The sequence below is a fragment of the Phascolarctos cinereus genome, unplaced genomic scaffold (genome assembly GCF_003287225.1).
Source record: "Phascolarctos cinereus isolate Bilbo 61053 unplaced genomic scaffold, phaCin_HiC Scaffold_4;HRSCAF=312, whole genome shotgun sequence".
NCBI lineage: Eukaryota > Metazoa > Chordata > Mammalia > Diprotodontia > Phascolarctidae > Phascolarctos > Phascolarctos cinereus.
The window spans coordinates 519749279-519768012 of record NW_027555847.1 but is presented as its reverse complement, the minus strand read 5'-3'; the positions used below and the strand labels follow the sequence as shown (position 1 = coordinate 519768012).

General features: G+C 37.9%; 1 protein-coding gene across 7 annotated transcripts in view; it reads right to left on the bottom strand.

Moving 5' to 3' along the window:
* LDLRAD4 (low density lipoprotein receptor class A domain containing 4) overlaps positions 1 to 18734 on the bottom strand; it is a 578389-nt gene that overhangs the window by 462797 nt on the left and 96858 nt on the right. The window contains exon 4 of one of the 7 annotated variants that reach the window (XM_020985593.2): positions 18137 to 18201. The exons of the other annotated variants lie outside the window; for them this stretch is intronic. The gene's annotated coding sequence lies outside the window, so the exon portion shown is untranslated. The remainder of the gene's footprint in view (positions 1 to 18136; positions 18202 to 18734) is intronic. 7 annotated transcript variants of the gene reach the window in all.

The window sequence follows — 18734 nt, the reverse complement described above, 5'->3', positions numbered from 1 at the left end:
GCTTCCTAATGCCTGGTCCAGCACTTCAGTTTTGTCAAACTCAAAAAGTAACAGGAACCATTCATCCATACGTGAGGATCCCTGAGGACCACATAATAACTTAGTTTTAAAAGAGGGACTTGCCTGAGCTGTCCCAAATTCCTCTCCAAATAACTTTAAATAATGCCTCAAAAAGAATTCTGGGGCAGCCAGGTGACACAATGGACAGAGCACCAGCCCTGGAGTCAGGAGGACCTGAGTTCAAATGCGGCCTCAGACACATGACACTTACTAGCTTAACCCCGACTGCCTCACACAAAAAAAAGAATTCTGGAGCAACAGAGCCTACAAATGGACAGGGTGAAACAATCCAGCCCAAGACAAATTAGAAGGAAGGCAAGAAAGGTCCGTCACACTGGGTGTAAGCTGCATTAGCGCAGGCTTCATGTCAGCAAACCTGCATCAGGTTTTGGGGCTGACTGAAGCACAGCTGCAGTGGAGGCTTCCAGACCTCTCAGCCCACAGATGGTGAGGGGGTTGGACAACTAGTCAAAAGGAGATTATAGAGTTCCTTTTGCTGGCATTGTCTGTAGCACTCTGTTGCACTGCCCATATATGTATCTAGGACTTAGTTCTGGATCCCAGTCCAAGGTCAAGAATGAGCACTTAGTATACCAGAGCATGCAGGTATAGGGGAATGGGACTCTGGTCACAGTTCCAGGCCAGAAAAGAGTGGTCGCTCACAGACTTAGAGCACAGGCCAGAAGAGTAGTAAATACACTTCTCCTTAGATCATACCATCTTGTAGGAACTGAAAACCTTCAGATCCTCACAACTAGCTTTCAAAATAGCTGCTTAAAAAACCTGAAGCTTGGGACAGTACCCCCTCCACCCTGGAAGCAAAGCACAACTTTAATATATAAAGTTAAAAGTTAAGAAAAAAGGCTGGAAATATAAACAAACAACAACAACAAAAAGAACCTAACCATAGAAAGCTACTACGATGACAGAGAAGATCAAAATACAAATTCAGAAGAAGACAACGAAGTCAAAATTGCTACATACAAAGCATTAAAGTAAAATGTGAATTGGTCTCAGGCCATGGAAGGGTTCAAAAAGGATTTTAAAAATCAAATAAGAGGAGAGAAGAAACTTTGGGAAAACAAATGAGAGTGATGCAAGAAAATCATGAAAAAAGAGTCAACAGGACAGCTAGGTGGCGCAGCTGATAAAGCACCGGCCCTGGATTCAGGAGGATCTGAGTTCAAATCTGGACTCAGACATATAACACTTACTAGCTGTGTGACCCTAGGCAAGTCACTTAACCCCACTGCCTAGCCCAACCCCCCCCCAAAAAGAGTCAATAGTGTGGTAAAGGAGGCACAAAAAATACTAAAGAAAATAACACCTTAAAAAACAGAATAGAACAAATGGTTTTTTAAATCCACTGAAGAGAAAGAACTCCTTAAAAAGCAAAATTGGCCAAATGGAAAAGGAGGTACAAAAACTAACTGAAGAAAATAATTCCTTAAAAATCAGAATTGGGCTAGTGGAAGTTAATGATTTCATCAAGAAGCAATAAAGCATAATCAAAAGAATGAAAAAAAATAGAAGAAAATGCAAAGTATCTGACTAGAAAAACAAACAACCTGGAAAATAGATCAAGGAGAGGTAATTTGAGGATGATTAGACTATCTGAAAGCCATGATCTAAAAAAGAGCCTAGACATCATCTTTCAAGAAATTATCAAGGAAAACTGCCCTGATATTCTAGAATCAGAGGATAAAATAGAAATTCAGAGTCTACTGACCACTCCCTAAAAGAAATCCCAAAATGAAAATTACCAGGAATATTATAGCCAAATTCTAGAGCTCCTGCATCAAGAAGAAAATATTGCAAGCAACCATGAAGAAACAGTTTAAATATTGTGGAGTCATAATCAGAATAACACAAGATTTAGAAGCTTCTACATTAAAGGATTAGAGGGCTTAGAATATGACATTCTAGATGGCAAAGGAGCTAGGATTACAACCAAGAATCACCTACCCAGCAAAACTGAGCATAATCCTTCAGGAAAAAAATGGATAGTCTATAAAATAGAGGACTTTCAAGAATTCCTAACAAAAAGACCAGCGCTGAAAAGAAAATCTGACTTTCAAATACAAGACTCAAAAGAAGCATAAAAAGGTAAAAAGGAAAGAGAAATCATTAGGGATTCAGTAAAGTTAAACTGTTTACATTCCTACATAGGAAGATGATACTCGTAATTCTTAACAACTTTATCATTATTAGGACAGTTGGAAAGAAAATACTTAGATACAGGACATAGCTATGAGTTGAATATGATGGAATCATACCTAAAAAAATAAAATTAATGGGCTAAAAAGAGAAATTCACTGGGGGAAGGGGAAAGGAAGAGGTAGAATAGGGTAAATTTGCTCACATAAAAGAAGTGTGATAGAGCTTTTACAGTGGAGGGGAAGATGGGGGAGTTGAGGGGAAGTGCTTGAACCTTACTGTCATTGGAACTGGCTCAAAGAATGAATACCATACACACTCAGCTGGCTATAGAAATCTATCTTATCCTACAGGAAAGTAGGAGGGAAAGGAGATAGGAGAAGAGGGGAAAGGCAATCAGTGCTAGAAGGGAGAGTGAATAGGGGTAGGTGGTACTCAGAAGCAAAATAGTTTTGAGGATGGACAGGGTGAAAGGAGAGAGAGAATAGGGTAAATGGGGGAAAGTAGGATGGAGGGAAATACAGTTAATAATCACAACTGTGAAAAAATTATAGCAATTTTCTCTGATAAAGGCCTCATTTCTCAAATATATAGAGAACTAAGTCAGATTTATAAAAATTAGAGCCATTTCCAAATTGATAAATGGTCAGAGGATATGAATAGGCAGTTTTCAGACAAATTAATCAAAGATATCCATAGTCATATGAAAAATGCTCTAAATCGTTACTGATTAGAGAAATACAAATTAAAATAACTCTGAGGTTCCACCCCACACATAACAGATTGGCTAACACGACAGAAAAGGAAAATGACAAATGTTGGCAGGGATGTGGGAAGATTGAGTACTAATGTACTGTTGATGCAGTTATAAACTGATTCAATCATTCTGGAGAGTAATTTGGAACTATGTCCAAAGGGCTATAAAATCACACATACCCTGTGACCAGACATACCACTACTAGGTCTGTATCTCAAAGAGATAAAAAACAAAAAGGAAAAGGACCTATATGTACAAAAATATTTATAACATAATTTTATGGTGGCAAAGAATTGAAAATTGAGAGGATACCCATCAATCGGGGAATGGCTAAATAAGTTGTGGTATATGAGTGTGATGGAATACTATTTTACTATAAGAAATGATGATCAGGATGCTCAGAAAAATCTGGAAAGACTTACATGAACTGATTCAAAGTGAAATTAGCAGAACCAGGGAAACATTATACACAGTAACAACAACATTGTACAAAGATCAATTATGAATGAACTATCTATTCTCAGCAACACAATGATCCAAGACAATTATGAAGGACCTATGATCAAAAATGCTATCCATCTCCAGAGAAAGAACTGATGGAGTCTGAATACAGATTAAAGCATACTTTTAAAATTTTTCTTTATTTTTGCTTCTGTTTGTTTGATTTGGTCTGTGTTTTCTTTCACAACATGACTGATATGGAAATGTGTTTTGTATGACTGCATATGTATAGCCTATATCAAATTGCCTATCTTCCCAATGAAGGAAGGAGGAAAAAATTTGTAATTCAAAGTTTTAAAAAACTAATGCTAAAATTGTTTTTACATGTAACTGATGAAAAATAAAATATTAAATACAATTTAAATAAAAAACAAGAAGAGAGCAATATATTACTTTCTTTTTGAAAGCTGTCAAATTTCCCACTAACACAAAGTTTAAAATAAATAAAACTTCTAAGTACAAAAAAGAATATTATTTATGTTTGATTGTATTTTTATTTATTTTGGTAAATATTGCCCAGATACATTTTAATCTGGTTTGGGCTGAACTCAGGAGTGTTGTAGGATACTTTAGGCCATGGTGGCACATTTAACACCTCTGCAGCACACAATGCCTCTGCTACTATTTCAATACCACTTCATCTAAAGTCACTTTTTCAAAACTGGAAATATCAAAATGTATTTTGTATTAGGTGGCTCACAAAGTGACCATGTTTGGTATATTAAAAGCACAGCTTCTTTGGTTGATCACTGAAAGTTTACCACTGTGGAGAGAACATAAGATTTGGAGTCAAGAGGACTTGAATTACCTGTCTTACCTAGATGATCCTGAACAAGTCATTTAACTTCTTTCTGCCTCAATTTCTTCATCTATAAAACGAGGATCATAATAGCACTTACCTCATGGGGTTGTTATGAGGACCAAAGGAGATAATATTTGTAAAGTGCTTTGAAAACCTTAAAGTGCTATTTAAATGATAGCTATTATTATTATTTGATTTTAAATGTTTTAAATTTTGTTACAGTTGGAAATTCAAACTACTGAACTTCAAGAGGTATGGTTCTGAATTTAGAAGAAATGGATAAAAACTTGAGAATTAAGTAATCTGTCATTAAAAAAATAAAATTGTGATCACTTCTGTACATATGCTGTCCTCTGTGACCATTAATACAAAAAGCATCCATTTGCAGGAAAAGAACCATGGATAAAAAGAAGTAAGATATTTAATGAAAACAATTTTTACCACATGGAAATTGGCCAGATTACCACCAGCTCCTTCTATGTCTTCTCATGATTCACTCTTACTATCTTAATAATAGCTTATATTTACATAGCTCTTATTATCATTAACATATATTACTTCATTTAATCCTCACTCACAAGAACTCTATTAGGTAGATAGTATTATTCCCATTCTACAGATGAAGAGACTGAGGCTTAAAAGGGTTAATTAACTTGCCCAAAGTCACACAGTTAGTAATTGGTAGGATTTAAACTCAGGTCTTCTGCCTCCAAGTCTAAAGCATTCTCCACTACTTAACCCTGCCTCTGGACTTCTGGATATGAAAGGCTTATTTAGTCTTTCATATTAGAAATATTTGACTTTTCTCTCTCCCTCCCTCTCTCTTTCATATCCAATTGGTTAATAAATCCTGCCAGTTCTGTCTCTGTAATATCTCTCATGGCCATACCTTCCTTTTTATCCTCCCTACCATCACTTTACTAGAGGTCCTTAATACCATTTGTCTGAACTATTGCAATGGACACCTAAAAAAGCCTTTCTGTCTACACTCTCCCTCTTCGCCTTGCCAAGACTATGGTTGATAATGCTGCCAGATTAATCTTCCTTAGGCACAGATCTGGTTGCATTACTTTTCTGATCAAAGATCTTTAGTAGTTCCCCATTACCTATAAAATAATTTTCAAACCCCTTTGCCATATAGTTAAAGCCCAACACTCTTTCCCCCCTATAAATGTATTGATAGATTTTATATTGCTACAATAGATACTTCCCAACAAACCACTTTACCAAAGTGCACAGTTTGAATATCAGTTATTAACAAAAAAAAGAGGAATGTCTCCTTTAACATTCAGCATGGCAGTATGGTACTAAGTGACTGTTGTGTTTGACCAGAGTTTTGCTACCTTCCTACATTGAGTTTATTTACATTGTTGTAGTCATTGCATACATTGTTCTTTTGGTTCTAATTTATTCACTTCACATAAGTCTTTCTATGATTTCCTGATTTCTTAATATAAGTATTTCCTTACAAGACCATAACAGTCTATTCATATACTATAATTTGTTCAGTAATTCATCAACTGTTGGGCACCTATTTTGTTTCTAACTTTTTATATCACAAATTATTCTGTGATGGATATATATATATATATATAGATATATATATATAGATAGATATAGATATAGATATATATATGAGTCTTTTCTTGCTATCAATAAATTTCTAGTTATATAGTCCCAAGAATGGAATCTCTAGGCTAAATGGTATGAAAAATCTGGCAACTTTTCTTGCACAATTCCGTTTTTCAAAATGGTTCAACTGAGTCATAGCTTCAACAACAGTGAATTGGCATCAATGTCTTTCCATAGCAATGAGTTTTCTCATCTTTTAGTATCTTTATTAGCTTGATAGGCATAGTGTGGGATATTGGAGTTGTTCTAATTTGCATTTCTCCAATTATAAGTGATCTTGAATATTATTTCATGTATTTCTTTTGACACTTTATATCCTTTTCCCATTTTTCTATTGAGGAATGACTCAATTATACACATGTATTCATAACAATTCCCTATAGATTTGAGATGTCAAATATTTATCAAAGATAAAATTCAAATATTTTTCTTAACTTTCTATGTCCTGGATGTCATACCACCAAAGTCAAAGGATGTATCCCTTCTTTCTGCTAATGATCAATAACACCATTTTCAGGAATCGTATTTTGTAACAGCGTTTGTTAGAAAGTAGCTGTTTTGTCGAAATAAAATGTATCAGTATGTTTTTAAAAATTAAATTGGAATGTATAAAATAATGTTTAAAATAAAAATAATAAACTTGGTATTTACCTACTATCACACAGGAGACACTTAATTGTTGAACTGAATAGAGAAAAAGTTCTCTACATTTTCACAATAATTTATTTCTTAATTTGCTGAATTTTCCATTTCAAAGTGCTTACAGAAGATAAAGGAATCTGAAGGGGGAAAGAAACAAGAAGGTATAGAACCCATATGGTTCAAAGACAGAAGTGTGGTTTGCTTTTTTCCCTCTTTTTTGCCTCTGATAGCAATCCTGTAATGCTTGCCTTCAGTATATAAGTATTCTAGGGATCTGACACAGTGGATTCAAGCATTCTTCCCACCTGACATCAATAATTGGTACCATGAAAACATGATGTTAAGCAAAACAAAACGGCATTATAGAAGATATTAAAATTGGAAGATATGATTGAATGTCAGACAACCAACATGAATGATGGGGAGGGGAGAGAAAGTCGAAAGGTGATGGTAGAATTAGGCTATAATCAGATTTCTAGTCCCTATCTGAGCATACCCTAAAGGAGGTAAAGGGAGGAAAGGGAATGAATAAAGAGGTACTATCATAGATGGGATCTCCATTGACTACAGCTGACTGCACTGACTACACTGCCTACAGCACAATTTCATCGCACGGTCTCTCAGTATTGAAATATATACGCAGACCTTCAGGAAGTATAATAACACAGCCACTGGCTCACTTGTTGCCCCCTAAAACTCAAGTATGCAAACTAAGAAACATACAATGAAAAACACAAATTTAAGCTTTCTAACTCCTAGTCATACAATCTCACTTCCACAAACTCCTCTCAGACTCCTTTCTGTACTCAAACCTTTGCAACAGACATTGAAACTGAGGTTCAGGCATAAAATAACTTCCTTAGTTTGAGAATGCAGCCAGTATCAAACACCAGCAATAACATTGCCTAACTCTGCTTAAAAATAGCGTCTTCAGAAGAAATTCCGGGTATGCTCTTGGCAGAACAGCCACACTTCCTCTTTGCTTGCCTCCAGAAGTCATAGGCTTTGCCTATACTCATGTGTTAACAATATCCATCATGGGCATTCTCTTTGACAGATGAGCATGTGGGGATGAAAATAAGAGGCCTGAAGCCTTTTTTAATAAGCGTTTATTAAGCTTCTGTTTTGTACAAAGCATTGTGCTAGGTATGAGGAATCACAGACAAAAGTGAAGAACTTTTGGTACCCTGCCACTGATGGATAAGCTTTCACCTTATCTTTCCAGCGTCAAGTCTCCACACCACCTATTGGCTACCTCTTCAGCATGCCACCACACACATATTACCCTGCTTTCCAGATCCCCTCTATGTGCTGTGTCCCTGCAAACTCCTTATTGATAAGGACTGTCTTGCTTGCTTGTATTTATATATCTAGAGTTTACCATACTGTCTGCCACATGGCAAGCTTAATAAATGCTTTATTCTGTTTTTGAGAAAACCAACTATCCAGGGCTTAGGTGTAGCCATGGGTTCTATAACTAAAACATAACTAAATTGCACTGAGTACTAATGTGCATGTATATTCTTGCCACCTGGACAACAAATGTCATTATGGATTTGTAAAAATCTTTTGCTAATCATGCTGGTCCACCTAAGTCATGATCTTCATCATGCATTTTAGTGCTCCCTTAACCAGAATTCTTTTTCCAAATTTGTACATGTGATATATTGTTCCATAATTGCAGTTCTATCTGATTGAGTTACTGTCTCATCTTCCCTTAGATTTCTCTTTTCTTTTTAAATGTTTTACTGATACATTTTTTAACCATCACTGTCAGTCAAAAGGCATTGTCGTTTTTTAATGACTTCCCCTTTCTCCCCCCCTACCCTGACAAAATCCTTCCTTTTAACAAATGTATACACTCAAGCAAAACAAATGAACACATTGGCTATGTCTGTAAATAACTACCTCAATCCACAGTCTATGTATTAGTCCAGCAACTCTCTGTTAAGAGTAGAAAGGTCTTCTTTATCTTTAGTCCTCTGAAGGCATGCTTGGACACTGGACTTATCTTAATGTTGAGGCCTTTTGATTTTTTTTCATTGACATTACTGTCAGTCAACTAAGTTCTTCATATGTGCCAAGCACTGAAGACACAAAAAAAAAAAATGCAAAGGCAGAAGGCGCAAAAAAAAAAGTCTATGCACAGAAGAAGCTTATATCCTAATGGGGAAGACAATTTGTAATAACTAGATAGATAAAAGATACATACAAATTAGATGAAGTTAATCTGAGGAAGGAGGAAGCCCAACTGATTCACTTCATAAAAGCTGAAACTGAGGTCTAGAGGAAAAAATGATTTCCTCAGATTCTGCAGTTCAAATATTCTCTCTGCCATAGCCCTGTTAACAATCCGGGCACATGCGCATGCACCCACACACACATACATTCCTTAGCCTGAGAAGCTCCCTAACTGCCAAATGACAGTCTCTCCAAAAACCAACCCAAGAATCTGCCCTCTATATAACTATCTGCTTTGGAATCCCCTTTCCTCAGAGCAGCATCATCTTTCCATCATCATTCTATTCTCTACATAGTTCCTTTAGGGTCCTCAGTCAATCAGGCCCTGGGCCTATAACATCTGCCCTTCATCATGTTCCCAAAAAAATACTGCTTCAAATTAGACCATGAATGTCAATTCCTTGAGGGCTAGAACTGTTCTTCACTTTGTCTATGATTCCCCATACCTAGCACAATGCTTTGTACAAAGCAGAAGCCTAATAAATGCTTATTAAATATAATGGAGTGGTCCATTCCTTACCTAGGATTTTGAGACTTTTCCCCTCTTCTTGCATGACAAACTGGCTGCTATTTACATGACTAGGCCAGACAGTCATAGGCACTGTGCCAAAGACAAAACTGTGGGTTCATTACAGACAAAGCACAGAAGACTAAAGCATCCAACCTTAATGTCAAAGTTTTGGCATCATGCTGATTACCCTAGTAGTTTCCACCATTCTATATGGTTCCTGATCATTCCCATCATCCTTTGTTCCAGGTGGTCACTGAACTGTCCCAACATGTCCATCAGTCCTATTAAACTATACAGAACAAGGTGCCTTGCCCACTAATCACTTACCCCTCTTAAAGATTTCCATCTGGTCCAAGGTGGCTCTGAGATCATGGAATTCAATAATGTATTCCATTAGTGAATACCCCAAAGTCACATACAAAGCATGGTAGTTAGTATCTAAGGCAAACACACTCAAAGACTACTAGAAAATCTACCCTAAACTGTCAGTAATTCCCCCAACAAATTCCGTTCCTTAAAGGAATTTACCCAACTTGAGCTTTGCCTTCTTACTTACCGATACGAAAACTACCTAAGGCAGATTTCCCACCCACCCCAATGATGTAGCCTTGGGTCTTCCCACCCAATTGGCTCCCAACGACAAATATCTCCTCCTGCTGTTCACAGAACAAATGGAGGGAGAGACTATTACAGAATAAGGACTCAGCAAGACCGCTACAATTAGAGGCATTAGTAGAGATGCCATTCTAACCTGTGTGGGGTGCTCCTACTGCACTGAAACCAACATCATCTCCCTATAGCTTCTGCAGCTGCTGTTTTGGCACCCAACCAGGGTCAAAGGGAGCTAAAGCCATGAGTGTCACTGCTACTATCAATGGCTCCTACAAGACACACATGAAATGGGGGGAGGGAAGAGTGAGCTCAGAAGGTACCATTACAAATACAGTTTTAGTTTACACTGAGGCAGAGACAAGCTCTCCAGGGTTTCAACATGAATCCAGACCTTGAAGCAATGTAACAAAACAACAGTTTCCTTTTCTCCAAAAAGATCTGAATTTAGCTCATTATTTAATTTTTAGAAAATTCCGGCGTGGTATACACAGGTAAGTATTATATATGGTTCTCATTCTACAAGATGACAAACTGAGACAAGTGTGACTAACCTTAACACCAAGAAAGTGGGATCCTCAAGAAAAAGTTACACATCTCAACAACCAGCAGCAAAGGCTCTACTAAAAACAAACCTGTCTATTCAGAAAAAAAAAGATTTTTTAAAAGTATATTTTATTTGGCTTAGAAGTCTCTAAAGAAAATTTTTTTCTTGGATACAAGTGGTACAAATATATGCTAGCACAAATGAAAAAGAATCTTCAAGTGTGTGTGTGTGTGTGTGTGTGTGTGTGTGTGTGTGTGTAATACTTAGTTCATGATAGGATTTAGGATAAACTAAGTTGAGCACTAACCTATAAACCAATTTCCAAAATACTGCCTTTATGTTCTGCTTGAGAAAAAGGACTTCCTTGAAATGGTAAGCACAGAATAACCAAATTCTTTTTTCTCATTCAGGTACTTTGACCAATCACGCTAAATTTAATTCAGTGGGCATCTATCGTCTACTTTGTACAATGCATTGTGAATATTTTTTTTAAAAAATAAGACAAGTAGTCCCTGCGTTCAAGACTCATATTCAAAGTGGGCTGTGATTGGAGAAGGAAAACAGTTCTATTTTTTTTAAATGAAAACTATATTGAATTAATACACAGCCTGTGGACATGTCACAGGATACTGCAAACTTACTCTGTGCAAGGTACCGTTTTCTTCATGATCATTTAGCATTAAAAGCGCCACACTGTACAATTTAGTTTACCAACCGCATTTCTTCATCTCCATCCCTACCCCTACCCCCACTCCAAGCACCCTGGAACATGGGGCAAAAATATTGGAAAAACTCGCCAGACTCCCAGCAATCTTAAAAAAGGGTTGGAATGAGGCAGCCAGCAGTACTTCAAACATCTAAGATTGTTACTTAGCAATCTGAGGCAGCTTCCCTCCTCGGCAGCCCCCTCCATAGGCTGGCCGAGAGCAAGCCAGAAAACTGCAAAACGTCGTGACAAACCATATAAAAGCAAGAGTGTAAAATGAACAAACATTTCATATAGCGTCATTCGGAGCCTCAAGAGAACCCTACATGCTCAGAGAAGCGCAGACAGTTCTTTTGAATTCTCAAGTGCCATATTCTTAAAGTTAATCAAGCATTACAAAGCAGTCCTTGGCAGAAATTATGCCCAAACACATATATCCATCCCTTCCCCATGACTTTGAAAAAGAAATGCTATATTCTGTTCATTCAGGAAGGGAGCCTAAAAGAGGACTCCAATTAAATCTATACATGCTCTGTTTTTGTGCCATCGGGCTGCACCGGTTAGAATAAGAACCCTTATTTTCATGCTGTATGTCCTTTCCAAACCAGTCTAGAGTATTTCACCCCCACCCATCACATTTCTTATCTAACAATCTTTAAAGTGATTTTTCCAAGTCAAATAAACCTCCCTCTTCATGCCCCAGTGGCTCTCTCCTTTTTCAGTTTTCTCTCTGAATAGAATCCTAAGTACTTACAGGTCAACCTACCATAATTCCCATAAGTCTAAAATCACCTTGAGGTACTCTAAAGATTCCTTAAGGGCTCCTGAAAGACAGGACCAATTCATCACATGGATGCATTGCCGTCAAGCCATGAGGCAGTCTCGCCCCAGACACGAGGAGTTAAAGAAATCTGCTGGAATTCAGCAGCCAGCCCTGTAAGGAAATCCCAGACCCCAGTTAGGATAACCTGCTCAGGATGGATGTCCTCCGCAGATGCACCAATGTGACTTTGTGCGAGCTGCTGAGACTCAGTCTGTTACAACTGGCATCGCTTGCCACAGGCAAGTCATCACAAGAAACTGACCTTGGCAAAAGCACATTTTGCACTTCGGTGCTGTTCAAGTGGGTTGGAGAAAGCGAGGGGCGGGGCTGGGAGTTTGAGGGTGGGGAGAAAAGGGATGAAGGAGGGAAGACAGACAGAGAACCTCGCAGAAATCTCCTGCCACACTGCCTACGCACTCTCTCGCACTGTTACAAAAGTTATATCACCTACACAGGGAAAGCGAACCCACAAAGCCTCACTTTCGAGCCCGCTGCTAAAATCCCATAAAAAGAAATACTATTTCAAACCTTCCCCCATATGGAAAAATACACACGCCATGAAGCAACCCAGAGTTTCTGAAGGGTTTATTTTTATCCCTCATGCCCCGCACCACCCACATCCACCTCCACTACACCACGTCCCCCCCTCCACGAACTTTTTACGTGGAAAATTTCCTACCTTTTTAGCACTGTGATAATACTTTTCTAGTTATTAGTTGATGGTGCTTCTTGCCGTATAAGTTTAAAATAAAATAAAAAATAAAATTATTTTTTCAGTTAGAATTTCATGCTATTGTCTCCCAGCAATAAGGAATAGAGTAGGATGACCCTAAACACTAGCCAGTCCAACCTGCTTTCATTTGATGATGAGTAAACCAAAGGTTAAGTGACTAATCCAAGTTCACCATGACTCTTTTCACTGCATCCCTTCCAGATTTTCTGAGGTTCCAGGGATGAGGCTTTTTTCTAGGCTTCTAGAACTGTTAATATTCCAGACAACCATATATACGGGGTATCTGCTGTATGCTAAGCACTATCCCAGCCTTTATTAAGTACCTCCTTATTGCCTGGGTCTGTGTTAGGAACCAAAAATGCAAAAATAAAAATTACCTAGTCTTTAAGGAGATTGAATTCCATCGGGGTAACAACATGTAGACATATTTTTTAAAATATTTAAAATACATACAAAGTAAAGGCCGAGTGATTTCAGGGTGAGAAGGCATCTTGCAGCTGCCAGGGGTAGGGGGAGGATGGGAGGAGTGGGGGCCTTATGGGGAAAGGCCTCATATAGGAAGTGGCCTTGAATTCAGCTTTGAATCCATGTAAAGAAATGGGGCACTGCCAAAGAGGACAAGAGGCTGGTAGCTAATCCAAAATATAGAGCATGGCTTTATTTTTTTATAAAGGAGTATATACCAAAGCCCAGGGGACCTTAACCTCTTTGGTGTCACAGTCCCCTTCGGCTACACAGTTAAGGCCATGGGTTCCTTCTCAGAATGATGTTTATTGCTTACTTTCATAATTGAAGGAAATGCCCATTTTAGTTAAAGGTTAATGCAAATAAAAATGTATTTTTTCCAATCTAAATTCACAGACTCCCCCCCCAAAAAATCTCTCCACAGACTCCAACCCCACCTCAGGTTCTGTGGATGCCCAGATTACCATAGAATAATGCTGCATTATATATTAACACCATATCATAGAATAACAACAATAATAATAGATAATGTTTATATTGTGCTTGAAGACTTACAAAGTACTATACACATCATTGCACTTAATCTTCATAGCAACCCTGCTTTGAAGGTACTATTCTTATCCCCATTTTACAGATAAAGTACTTTACAGATAAAAGAAAGTAAATTATTCCCACCACAATTCCATCTGGCATAAGGAAAGAAAAGGGAACAAGATAAGGAAAGGATAAAGATGAGCTGGGAAAAGGAAGAAAATGGACAAAGGAAAGGGCAAAAGAAAAGCGGTGCTAACTGCTGAGATTCCTTCCTAGTACCTTTTTCCATGTGCATGAGTTAACTTTGATTTTTTACTTTAACTTAAAGCTCTGGAGAAACTGTGCTCCAGAAACATCTATATTCCTAGCTCCCCTTTCATTCCTTGTCACTGGAGAACAAGAGAATGGAAAACGGGGACAAGAAACAGAGCCCTGACTGTCTCACATGCCACAACCCCAAAGATGGATGGAAGTAGGAGTGAGGGAAAGGCAGAAGACAGGCAGTCAATGAGTAGTTGACAACAGATGAAGTTATTGGAATCTCAAGATATCTACAGCAATATGATGTAACCACATCATGCCCACTCCACAAACTCCATCATCCTGCCACAGGATCGACTCACTTCTTAACGTTAGGTGTTAAAACCCAAAAGAGTGGATCCAGTTTTCTGCTATATTGAACTTCTAGAGTAGAACCCTTTGCCTGAGAGGCCTAGACCAACAGGCTCTCGAGGGGAACCTCTAAATGAACCTCATTTTAAAGTGGGCTTTCATTCCTCCTTATTGGGATGCCTGAGGAATGAACTAGTCATTCTACACCTTTAATTGTTTTCATCTCATAACATTTCAACAATTTAATCTATTTTACTACAAAGTGTCAAGGACAGTTTTATAGACAGACATAGCATAAATAAACTTTATCTGTATTTATCAATATAGACAGCAGGAACATACACTCCAAGTTAAAGCTTCTCCTACTATTGATCTCCTTTGATTTTACCTTAAAACTTTAAATGTAACACAAAGACAGGAAGCTAGGGTGGGGAGGAGTAACTTGCACATGTCTAAGGTTATTTTTCTAATTGCTTAAAAAGCCCAGCCCTTGGGATTCTAAGGCTCACACTAGAACACATTTCCTACCTCTCTCTAGTCCCATAATCCATTTCAATTCTCAACAGACTACCTGAAAAGAGAGCAGGGATTTCCCAATTTGACCCTTTATTGTTCATAATGACAACAAAAGAGCTCTAAGTTTTGAAGTCTTGCTTCCGGATGAAGGAAAAGGGCAGGAAACCAAGTGTGAGAGACTTGAACTAATGACTCCTATCCCAATATCTTTCTCTACCATTGAGTAACTTTGCAATAAATCTCATCCAAGATTGCGTCACCAGTGCTACTACTTACTGAGCCTTAGCTCTAAGTTAGATGCTTCAGGAATTTCTTTCAATACAACCTCTGTGCTCCTGAAAATTAAAGGAAAGATAAGTATGTCTCCTCTTAATGTCTCCATCTAGCCTAGCATATTTTCCCTCCTGGAAAAGAAGATTAAAGTGCTTCCTGAACTTCTCCCATTTCTAATGACATTTGGCTTTTCCCCTCTTCAAGAACATAAATATCTCAAGAAGTCTAAGGGAAGTCCCAGGGTTGACTCTTTAATCAATTTAAGGACTCTGGCATAAAATAAGAATTAAAACTTAGTCCTAGGCTTGACCAAGGGCCAAGAAGGTCTACTTTCCTTGTGGAATCACATTTCTGCAGTTAGTGCACAACTCTAAATGCCCATATCAATCACCTTGTCAATTTGCATGAATTCATACTTTCTCTTGTGACTGATGTACAACCTGCCTGCTCAACCTCGAAAAGGCTGTTCTATCAGCATCTGCTTCCCAAATGGAAGGGTGACTATTCAGGAGATAATGAAAGAAATGCTGTATAAGCTATACCCCCACTTTCACCTTTGCTAGTGAATCCCAGGGACTGTTTTCCACAACTGTATAAAGGCAGGTTATCTTCACTATAAGCTGGTAGGTGATACAACAAACTACCTAAGAACTAGGGTTATTGATCAGTAATCACCAAAGCAAAGAAGACAAGGAATCAACAGAGACAGGAGAGTGTGAGCAGCATGTACAGTTAAAAAAAATGTACCCTCACCATTCACAGGGGCATTATGAACAACACCTCTTTTTAAAAAAAACACTGATATTCCCTCCAGGTAAAGCCCCAAAATGAACCCCCATGGCCTGAATAGACTGGACCTGGGAGCCTATAAAAGTGGGAAAAAAAGCTCCTTCCTTCTCACCTCTCACCTCTCTCCACATTTTCAGGCCTGAGTCCAATTGGATTCCTGAGTCCAGTCAGAGGAAGGAAGGAAGGAAGGAAGGAAGGAAGGAAGGAAGGAAGGAAGGAAGGAAGGAAGGAAGGAAGGAAAGGAAGGAAGGAAAGAAAGGAAGGAAGAGAAAGAAAGAAAGAAAGAAAGAAAGAAAGAAAGAAAGAAAGAAAAGAAAGAAAGAAAGAAAGAAAGGGAGAAGGGGAGAGAGAGAAGAGAGAGAGAAGAGAGAGAGAGAGAAGAAGGAGAGAAAGAAAGAAAGAAAGAAGAAAGAAAGAAAGAAAGAAAAGAAGAAAGAAAGAAGAAGAAGAAAGAAGAAAGGGAAAGGAAGGAAGAGAGAGAAAGAAAGAAGAGAGAGAGAAGAGAGAGAGAGAGAGGAAAGAAAGAAAGAAGAAGAAAGAAAAGAAAGAAAGAAAAAAGAAAGAAAAGAAAGAAAGAAAGAAAGAAAGAAAGAAGAAGGGAAGAAGGAAGAAAGGAAGAAGGGAAAGAAAGGAAGGAAGGAAGAGAAGAAAGAAAGAAAGAAAGAAAGAAGAAAGAAAAGAAAGAAAGAAAGAAAGAAAGAAAGAAAGAAAGAAGAAAGAAAGAAAGAAAGAAAGAAAGAAAGGAAGGAAGGGAAGGAAGGAAGGAAGGAAGGAAGGAAGGAAGGAAGAAGAAAGAAAGAAGAAAGAAAGAAAGAAAGAAAGAAAGAAAGAAGAAAGAAAGAAAGAAAGAAAGAAAGGAAGGAAGGAAGGAAGGAAGGAAGGAAGGAAGGAAGGAAGGAAGGAAGGAAGGAAGGAGGAAGGAAGAATACCAACTCAGCTTCTAGTCAGCAATATGTAAGAAATATCCTGACCTCAGAAGATCACTTATTAGCTAATGCTGGATTCTCAATCCACAGAAGCATAGGGTTCTATTATACTTAGGCAAGTACCCAAAATAGGAGGGCCATTTGAACTGATCTTGTGCCTAGCTCAAGGGATGAGATAAGTCCTTCATGAATCACCAATTTCTTAATTTAAGGCCAACAGCATTCCTGCATAAAAAGGGCCAGGGGAAGATGTTGGAAGAACTTCCAGGGAGCTTTCATAAAATATGCTTGCCTTAAGCAATGAGACATTTACCTAGCAAAGTGAGCAAAAAGAACCTCGGAAAACTTCCTATTTTCCCAAGTGCTCACATAGAAAATTTTCTCATCTGACCCATCCAACAACCCTGCAAGGTAGATAAGTGATACTTATTTTACAGATGAGGCAACTAAGACAAGAAGTTGTGAAGACTGTGCCCAGGGGTGTTCCAGGACACTAAAGTGAGCTCACTAGGGTACAATAGGATATTTTAAATTTTCAAGGAAAACACAGAAATATTCAGCATCTGTCAGACATACTTTGGGCTACACCAGTACCTTCTTATTTGGGATGTCATATCTTTGTGATGCTAAGTTTTTGACAGTTTCATGATGAAAAGCAAGTACCCTGTGCAAATCAACATAGAACAGGAAATGAGACCAGCAGACTCCAAGCAAAGGATTGGTGGAATCTAAGCAGATTTCAAGGTTTGAGTTGTATAGTGTCCAGCAGATACACATTTCCCATTACTAGGCAATTGTAGTTAAGAATGAAAAAATATATATTCTTTGTTCATGAATATTATTTTTTCAAATGGTTACTAAGTTGTTAGGAAATAAATACTTATTAATTAATATTAATTAATAAATGGAACTATTTGGCATTTCTTTTGGCCTAGGGGCACTGTGAAAAAAATCACTGAGACTCTAAAAGTGCCATGAACCAAGAAAGTTTGGGAACCTTTGGGTTAAGTGTTTGGCTACACAAAGAGCTAACTGAGAGATACTTCCAGAGTTTTTGCCACTATACCATCTGTGCTTCACCAAAAGGTATTTTATTTGCTGGCCAGCCACTTGCTTCGAGGTGGCTCTAGAGTCAAATCTTGGGGGTCTGCAAATATGCAGAGACTGAAAATATGATATAAAGAACCAGGGGCCAAAGCCAAATAGCAAAGGTCTAAAATTGCAAATTCACCTCCCTCTCAAATGCCCCCCCCACTTAGTCAAATATATAAGAAATGAAATGAAGAAGAAAACCTCTGACCTTTCCATAGTTCATACCATAGATGTTCCAATATAGTGAACCAAATTTTTGATGCAACATCTAAGCTGAAAAAAAAAATTTTTAATTGGAACAACAGGATTTCAGATTAGAAGAGACTTTGAAGATTTACTAATTCAGCCTCATTTTACAGATGAAGAAACTGAGTCCCAAATAAGTGAAATCGTTTGCTGATGGTCATACAGGTAATGACCCAGCTAGGACTAGAACCAGGATCTCCTGACTCCCAGTCCAGGGAGTCTTCCACTACACCACCCTGCTTGCAATGAAAAACTCAGAATCCTAGCTAATTACCCTTAACTTTTTTTTTTCATATCTTAGCTTCTACTGACAAAGATTATACTCAGTATCTAGAATGTAAACATGAAGCTTGATTTTTTTCCTTTATTTGTGGGAAATATAAAAATGTGTATGTTTGTATATCCATATCCCCTTACAAAAATAACAACATATAAAACATGGGAGGGAATCAAAGAATCCCATAGTATTTGTGTTTTTCCATAAATTAGAGAAAAGAACTGCACAAGATGAAGAGGTGCATAGATACTGCAGTCTTCATCAGTGGAGGGAGCACTCATAC